We start from the raw sequence: 9,366 nt of genomic DNA, 5'->3' as shown, positions 1-9,366 counted from the left end.
TCTTCTTCCTCTATTTTGTTACATTTAGCAACTAGATAACCGATCTATCCTTCCAACTTTACAATTGCTTCAGTGTTTGCAATAGAGGCATCTTTGATCTCTTGAATTGATTGGTTGACTGGTTGCATGACCTGGTTAATTGTTTCCAGGAACCTTTGAAGGTGTCTTCCAGTGATAATTCTTGTGGAGTATAACTGCAGGAGGAAGGAATGGAAGATGGATTATCAAACTGCGGATATTCAGGAGGGTGCAGTTCATGAGATTGGGGAGCATAGTTTCTCGTAGCATGAGCTTGCCACGAGAAATCAGAATGGTTGCTCCAGTCCGGGGTGTAAAAATTGGAGTTTGATTCAAACCTGGAGTTGGAGAACTTGGTGTTCATTTGCTAATATGAAAAATTGGAAAATTGCCTCGAGGATGGACAATTACAAGAACTATGATAAGGATTTGAGCAGTATGAACATGGTTCATGTGGGTAAATTGTGAGAGTAGTTGGTAGGAGCTGGTGTCCTACAACTAGGAGAAGCATCAAAATTACCAAACTGAAAATTCATGCTTCACCCTCACTCTTTAGCATGCAAATATCCCACATGAAACAGTAACCAATATATATATATATATATATATATATATATATATATATATATATATATATATATATATATATTTAAAGAAATAAAATAAACAAAAATAAGTATTATAATACAAAAAATTAAAAATAGAACTCAAAACTCACAAAACAGACCAAAAATAAATTTGGTACTGATCCGTCTTAGTGCAGTCTGTGGAGGTGCGCTTGAGTGTAGAAGGGACGGGATCGAGCGTAGTTATGCTGACCCGTCAATGATGCTGCCTTGAGCGCTAATGCGCTTGAGCTAATGCATGAAGATGTCAGGTGCAAGCACGCTCAACTGGGCCAGATCCTGCCTTGGTAGTGCAGTGCTAGATCGCACTTGCGTTGTGTGCAGAGGTAGATGCGATCCGAAACTGCTGCTTTCTAGACAAGTGCGCTCAACCTCACTGACATGCGCACGAGCGGATGCTGTAGGGCTGGTTCGGAAAAGCTGCAAAACAGAAAAAAAAAAAAAATCAAACAAAAAAAAAAGAAACATCTTTTATTATTATTATTATTATTATTAGAATGAAAATAAAAGAAAAAACTAGCAAAATTTAAATCCTAATTATAACTAGTAGAAAGATAAAATCAATTTGGACATAAATTGAATTCAAAAAGCAATCAATTCCCTGGCAATGGCGCCAAAAACTTGTTGTGAGTTTTAATGATACTCGTAAGTGCACGAATGGTTTGCAATATAGCTTTTGAAAGTGCGAGTTCGAATCCACAGGGAATTGTGTTTTTGACAAACAAATTATATCTAAATTCATTAAATCCTAACTTAGTTCCAAATGATTTTTGATTTTTGAAAATAAACAAACATAAACTAAATAAAATAAAAATAATCAAAAGATAAAGTACTAAAGTTGTGGAACCCATACTCACCAAGTTGAAACAACACATTCCATATTCAGAAATAAAATCTGAAGTTGTCACAAATAAAATCCTATGTATGCCTTGCTATGCTTTGAAAGTTAATTAAATCATCTAATGAATCCATCCGTTACACAAATCACAAAAATATATTCAGATTAAACCAAATCATCAATTGTATCTGTAAGACAAATCTCGAAAGATATCCAATTTTATTTTAATAAAAATCCAAGCAAACAATTAAATGAAACTCTCCTAAATCATCACATGTATCCGAGAATCACAATAGATATCCAAGACTAATCTCAATAATTGAATTAAAGCAAAACAATTGAAACCTTAAAAACCCATAAAATCAGATAATATTGACTTACATGAAAGTGTGTTGTTCTTCATCGGTGGGGCTTCATCCTCAACCTTACTTGAGAATTTAGCTCCGCATCATTATTGAAAATATAAAACCTAGACCTAAAACTAAACTAAAAGGGAGAAAAACTGTAAAATTTCAGATTTGGTCTCTAGCCTTCATTTCTTGAGGCTTAGTCGTCTTTTTATAGGGGTTTTTAGGGTTTAAAACCCTAAAAACAGAGCTAGGGCATATCTGGTTGACGAGTGCGCTCGAGCGCATGGCCAGTATGCTCGATTACACTCGGTCAGGTAACTTCTCCTGTGGCACAGCACTTGGGCGTTTGTGGCTTGCTAGTGGGCGAGGGTGCGTTTGAGCACAACCCAATTGGGATCGAGCGCATATGCGCTCAAGCGCAGGATGGTGCGCTTGATCCTACTTTGATGGCATTTTTTCTAGCTTTCTTCCAAACTCTGTATTGTTCACTTTAATAGCGCAATTTTCTCTTAGCTACCTACAAAACATAATACAACTAAAGGATTCACAAGTGTAAATTAAGGGGCTCAAATATACAATATTAGGCACTCATCATGTACGAAGAACGATGAGCCTCGCTCATGATCTCCTTTCCCTATCATTCGCCCTTTGGCACACACACTTGTTTAAAATGGGTGAGCAACTCATTGTCCTGAAGGCAAAACTCATGTGCCTTCCCTTCTCCTAGCAACTGCTTGATCTTGGTGCACTCAGGGTCCTCCAACAGAAAGCAAGCAACTCTGATTGAACCGCCAAGTTAGAGAAACGTGTAGGTGCACCCTCGTCTACTACTTCCAGTCCCATCCTAGTGAATTCCATAACCAGCTGGGGTTGAGAAATTTCAAGGGCAGCAAGCTCTGATAAGTGCTAAAATAGTCATATTTTAGCCCCTTAATTTGCATATGTTTTGCTCTTATTTTTGTTATTAATTGATGTTTTGTTTCTTTTTTGTGGTTTATGTCTTTTTATAGGTTTTTAAAGAAAAGAAGCATTTGGGAAAATCTAGAGGTTGAGGTCAAGCACATGCAGGCTAGGCTCGAGCACAGTAGCGCTCGAGTGCCAAAGAATAAGGAGCGAGTGCAGCAGTAGCGCTCACACAAGAAGATGATGCGCTCGAGCGCACATGGGCAAGGATCGAGCGCAGGCCTGCGCTCGAGCACACCGCACCTGGGATCGAGTGCACTCGTGCGCTAGAGAAAAATCAGATCCGGCCAAGACTCCTTTTTCAACCCCAATTTGGTTTTCAAAGTCCTACTTGTACTAGGAAATAAACCTCCGATTTTATTAGGTTTTCTAGGGCTTCTATATTTTCCTAAGCCAATAAATAGAGCTCTAAGCCTCTAGAAAAAAGTGTGGAGAAGCAAACACAAGCTCTGGAACAGAACTGGAGGCTAGATCAAGAGGAGTTTGGGTTCTACTCTTCCCCTTTTATTTTTGTTATGTAGTTAGTTATTTAATTAGGGCTAGCTTTAAGCCCTAATCATGTATCTTTAGGGTTGCAATATTGGTGCCTGTGTTACAATTATCTCTTGGGTGTTTAATTTGATTACTTCCTGTTTACTTGAATTCTTTATATGAATATGTTTGATCATATGCATGTGCTTGGATTTATGTTATTTAAGTCAATTTGGATGACCGAGTCCTGGGCTTAATAAAGTGACAAAAGAACCCCATCACAGGTTCTTGGGCTAATCAACATGGGGAACCGGGAGTAGATACCATGCCCTAGGCCTTGTGTGGTTGTCGATTTTCATATATTTATGCTTCCTTAAAGAATAACTTAGTAGATACTATGCTAAATCCTTTGGGGAAGAAAAGAAATAGAGTAGATATCATGCCTAGTTCATTGCTTAGGGAAATCAATAGCTTAAAGAGTAGATACCATGCCCTTAGATTAACAAACATTGAATATCTAGAGACAGTTGGAATATTGGCATTATTGTTAATCTTATTTGAGTATGGTTAGCGGTGGATTTCAAAACCCTAATCCTTTTTAGTTTTAGTATTTCTTTTATTTTAATTCAATTTGTGACAATTGCTTTAAACCCGTTAATTAAATAGGAAATTGCTTATAAGCATAATTTACCAATCCTCGTGGGAATGATCTCGTATTTGCCTACAATACTATCGTTTTGATCTTGTGCACTTGCGAGTAAAATGTAGTGAATATTTGCCTATTAATTTAGGTGGGTATTTATCACAACAATTTTTTGGCCCCGTTGCTGGGGATTGTGTTAAATTGTGTTTAGAATTTTCTTTTCCTTTAGTTTAGTTAAATTTTGTTTTTATTTTGTTTTATGTTTTCTAGTTTTTCTTTCTGTTTAAATTTCATTGTGTTTAAATTTATTGTTTTGTTCTTTATGTTTCTGTTTTGTCTGTCCGCAACTCTAATATTTTATGTGGCAATGCGACCGATCGTTGGTGCGTTGCGATCGAGCGCATCACTGCCACAGAGTAGGATTGAGGCTGCTATGAGTTCATTATGTTTTGATGTTGCGACAGTGTGCTCGACTGCCTTTTCTAGGCCGATCGAGCGTAGGTGGTATGCGATCAAGTGCACTTCTAGATAGCAGTACTAAAGCTATTGTGAATTTCGAATCTGATTGGTTTCCTTTTCATGCAGGATTAGCAATCTTAAAAATTTAGTCATCATTCCATATGATACTTGCCCTATGCACTTGAGGCCTCCATCAAGCCAAGATACATGATCTCCTTCCAAGTTTATTTATTTTCATTGTTGTTCAATTTTTATTCTTTGATTATATTTTTACAACAATGTGTTGCACTTAATTGGTATTTGGTTGGAGTATTAATTTGTTTTAGGGACAAGTGTTCTTACAAGTTTGGGGGTATGCTATCAGCCATACCTATTCCAACTAGCATCTCACAAAGAATAGTAGCACTAAAGCTACTATCAACAGTCTAGCTGAAGATAGTAAACTTAGCGCTCTTGGGAGGCACCACATTCCATGACAAAGTGTCTTGCATTCAAGTTTGGGGGCATGCTATGAGCCATACCTTTGTCCAACCAGTTTTCTAATCTTTCCGTTTTTTTACACATTGAGGAAAATGTATAATTCAAATTTTAGGGGTATGGGGAACACACACACACTTTGACTAAAAAATTTTGAAATTTTTGATTTTTGATTTTTGATTTTTTTTTTATTATTTTGAAAGAAAAAAAATGCATGTTCATGTTATTCCTGAGAATTTGGTAGATCGAGAAAACTATGATTTGAATTTCAGTGCTAAGCTTAAAATGTTGAACACATGATGATAGCGAGAATTCAAAGTCTGGTTACTTACTTTTGACATTTGAGAATTCACTTGTTTTAATTTTAAATTGCCACAAGCATATTAGCACTTAGTTTGTGAGGTATGACATGTTAATTTGATTGTGTATGTTTCAATGTCTTGGGTAAAGCTGGGTGACTTAGTGGATGGATACTTTGGCATATATATAAAAAGAAGAAAAGAAAAGAAAAAAAAAATTTGATCATTGTTAGATTTCCACTAAGTAACTAGACCTTTTTCCTCATTAAGTAATGAGTGTTCACGTCAAAAGGTGAGAATTTTGATTTGGTTAAATTCATGGCTAGTTTAGTTTCGTAGCCTTTTTGACTTGAGTTAGTAAGTCTTTAATGGTGTCTTTACACCTAACGCCCTAAAACCATCTGGTTTGGGAGTCATTGGCTAAACACTTGTTATGTGTTGGTTCACTTTACACTAAATTGAACTTGTGATGCCTTAACTTGTCTTTTGTAAGTGATTAAACTTTGGAATTCCAATTCATTGTGAAGATGGAGTTTATCTTTTTAAGCTTGCTAATGAATAAAAATCAATGTTTTGAGTGATACTTTAATTTTTGGGGATAACATGTTTGCAAAATATTTGTGGGTAACATTTATGTTAAACCCTCACGAGACTTCACTTGTCTGACTAGGGATGTCTAGGGGTTTAAAAGGCTTGTTGCATACGCTAAATGCAATCGTACATCCCACAAAAGAAGGATTTATCTTTTTGTTTTTATATTTTGTTTTTAATTTTAGTTTTATATTACTAAGGGACTAGCAATATGTAAGTTTGGGGGTGTGATAAGTGCTAAAATAGTCATATTTTAGCCCTTTAATTTACATATGTTAGGCTCTTTGTTTTGTTATTATTTAATGTTTTGTTTCCTTTTTGAAGAAAAAGAAGCATTTCTGGAAATTTCGGACTTAAAGGGCATTTTTGGGAAAATTTGGAGGTTGAGATCAAGCACATGAAGACTAGGCTCGAGCACAGTAGTGCTCGAGTGCAGTAGCGCTAGAGAATAAGGAGCAAGTGCAGCAGCAACGCAAGCACAAGAAGAAGGCTCGAGTGCATCAGCGCTCGAGCGCACATGGGCAAGGATCGAGTGCAGGGTTGCGCTCGAGCGCCTCGCACCTGGGATCAAGCGCACTTGTGGGCTGGAGAAAAATCAGATGCAGCCAAGATTCCTTTTTCAACCCAAATTTGGCTTTCAAAGTCCTACTTATACTATGAAATAAACCTCCAATTTTTTTTAGGTTTTCTAGGGTTTCTATGTTTTCCTAAGCCTATAAATAGGCCTCTAAACCTCTAAGAAAAAGTGTGGAGTAGCAAACACAAGCTCTGGAAAAGAACTAAAGGCTAGATCAAGAGGAGTTTGGGTTTTTCTTTTCTTCAGTTAAGTGCCAAAATATTCATATTTTAGCCATTAACTTACATGTGTTAATCCTTTAGTTTTGGTTAATTTATGCCTTTTTAGTTCTTTTATGTGTTTTCTTAGTTTTTGTAGGTCACTAGAAGAAAAGGAAGTAATCTTAGAAGTTTTAGACTTAAAGAGTGATTTTGAAGAATATTGGAGGCTCTAGTAGTGCGATCGATCCAAGGGGAGCTGCGATCGAGCACACTATAGGCGAAGACAACAAGTGCAAGGCACCTGTGATCGAGGACCCAGCACAACAGGATCGATCGTAGTCCTACGATCGATCGCACATGGGCTGCGATCGAGTGCACCCGTGCGTGATGAGCAAGTCAGCTGTCAGCCTAGATATGGAAAGCGTAATTTCTAGGGTTTTGTAACTTTGTGCGAACTAGGGGTCAAACCTTACGATTTTTAAGGTTTATAGAGTATTCCTAAGGCTTATAAATAGATCCTTAAACCTCTAGAATAGAAACACAATTTCCAAGGAGAAGAATTGGAGCTCTTCAAGTTCAAGTTTCGGGTATATTCTTTTCCTTTCTTTTTATTTTATGAACATGTTTAACATCAAACTCATGTGTAACTAATTTACTTAGTAGGTCTAGATTGAAGCCCTAGTTATGTTTATTTAATATTCAATATTGGCGACTTTGTAATGATCATGTTGTTATATTTAACTTGATTAATTCCTGTTTTCATGAATTCCTCATATGTGTTTGTCTGATCAACATATGCATGTGGTATGGACTAGTTAGTTAAATCAATTCGGATGACCGAGTCCTGGGTTTAATAAAAGTAACAAAAGATATCCACACCGGATTCTTAGGTTAATCAATATGGGGAACTGGGAGTGTGCACCCATGCCCTAGGCCTCATGTGTTTGTCGATTTCCACAAGATCATGCTTTCTTAAAGAACAACATAGTATACACCCATGCTAAATCCTTTAAGAAAGAAAAGAGTTAGAGTATACACCCATGCCTAACTCGCTGCTTAGGAAAATATATAGCTTAAGGAGTATACACCCATGCCCTTAGGTTGACAAACATTAGATATAAATAACATGATCAAAGCATTGGCATATTGTTATATTATCTAAATATAATTAGTGGTGGACATCAAAGCCCTACCATTTATTATTATAAAATAAAAATCAATCTTTGTTTTGTTTTATTTAAGGAATCTATTTTAAGCAGAATTTAGCAATGCTCGTAGGAATGATCCCGTACTTGCATTTTTGGCACCATTGCCGGGGATTGCGGCAAATTTTGTTTAGAATTATTTTCCTTTAGTTGTGTTATTTTAATTTTCAATTTTCAATTTTGTTTTTATCAAAAATAAAAAATATTTTTCATTTTTTTTCTTAATTTTCCTGTTTTCTGTTTTGTTTCAATTTTGCAGGTATCATTATGTTACTGCGATCGAGCGGCGGCCGAGTGCGATCGAGCGCACTAACCTACGAACGCCCGCAGGTCCAGGGAGCATCTGGACAAGAAGCACTGAAGCTGCTTTGACCTGCAGAGGCAATTCAATTTATGTAGGGTTGTCGATCTCAAGGTTCAAAAATCATTCCACTCGATCCTGAAATTGAGCGGACAATTTGACAAAGGCCTAGAGACAAAGAAGAAGAGGAAGAAGTTGAGCAAACAATGGAAGATTTGCAAGAGAACCCACCAATAGTGCCAAGACCATTAGAGGCGAATCCACCACCAGTGCGAAGACTGATGAAACAGGGTTTCATCCCAACGAACCTCAATTAGCCATCTTGCATAGCATATCAACCAAAGGTGGAAGGCAATTATTATATTTATCCTCAGATACTTAATGTATTGACTCACTTCAGGGGCATAGCTACTGAGGATCCTAACTTGCATCTTAAGGAGTTCTTTGATCTATGCAAGCTTCAGCACATACAAGGCCTTACTCCAGAGAGACTCAGGTTAGTCCTTTTTCCTTTCTCTGTGAAAGATAATACTAAACTGTGGTATAATTCTTTGCCTGCAGATTCCATCCATACTTGGGAGGAATTAGCCACCAAGTTTCTGAAGATGGTTTTCCCAGCTCAAAAGACAAGACAGCTTAAAAAGGAACTCCAAATGTTCCAACAAAGCGATGGAGATCTTTTCTTCGAGGCATGGGAGCACTTCAATGCATTACTTCTGAAATGCCCACATCACAACATCCCTCAAGATGATCAGGTACAAATTTTTTATGAAGGGTTAGATGATACTAACAAAGGGATGGTTGATTCAGCTTGTGGAGGAGCACTTATGGAAAAGAGTAGTGAGGAAGCCATGGAGCTCTTCGAAACACTAAGTAAGCACTCCCAACAATTCTATTCCAGAGGAAGGCGAGGAGTAAAAAGTAAAAGCATGTATGAAGTGAACCTCAATGGTGGATCTCCAAATCAGATGGCTGCTGTGGAAAGAAAACTGAATATGATTGTCAAAGCCATGACTGCTTAGAACATCTCACCTATTCAACAGGACACACCAATTCAGGTATGTGCCATATGTTCTCAATTTGATCACACTACTGAGATGTGTCCTTTATCTCTATTTGTAGATCAAGAAGAGGCGAATTATGTGGGACAAAACAATTACCCCCTCGAGAACAATCCATACTCCAACACCTAGAATCCAGGGTGGCGCAACCACCCCAATTTCTCATGGAGTAACAATCAGAATGCTCTCAACCCTCAAGGACAGCAGAGGAGTCCCCAACAAGCAGTCTTACCAGTTCAAGAGCCAAAGAAGAATGACCTGGGGAGTATTGTACATCAAATTGTGAT

The 9,366-nt window shown here is 37.3% G+C and overlaps 1 non-coding gene across 1 annotated transcript; it reads right to left on the bottom strand.

The window, feature by feature from the left end:
• Positions 1 to 8,650: 8,650 nt before the first annotated feature.
• On the bottom strand, positions 8,651 to 8,757 carry LOC132166836 (small nucleolar RNA R71). The gene has a single exon (XR_009438637.1). It is a non-coding gene; the product is annotated as a small nucleolar RNA R71 (small nucleolar RNA).
• Positions 8,758 to 9,366: the final 609 nt, after the last annotated feature.

Source organism: Corylus avellana, chromosome 11 (genome assembly GCF_965113065.1).
Source record: "Corylus avellana chromosome 11, dhCorAvel1.hap1.2, whole genome shotgun sequence".
Taxonomy (NCBI): domain Eukaryota; kingdom Viridiplantae; phylum Streptophyta; class Magnoliopsida; order Fagales; family Betulaceae; genus Corylus; species Corylus avellana.
Note: the sequence above shows the minus strand (reverse complement) of the source record. Positions and strands in the feature narration are given on the sequence as shown.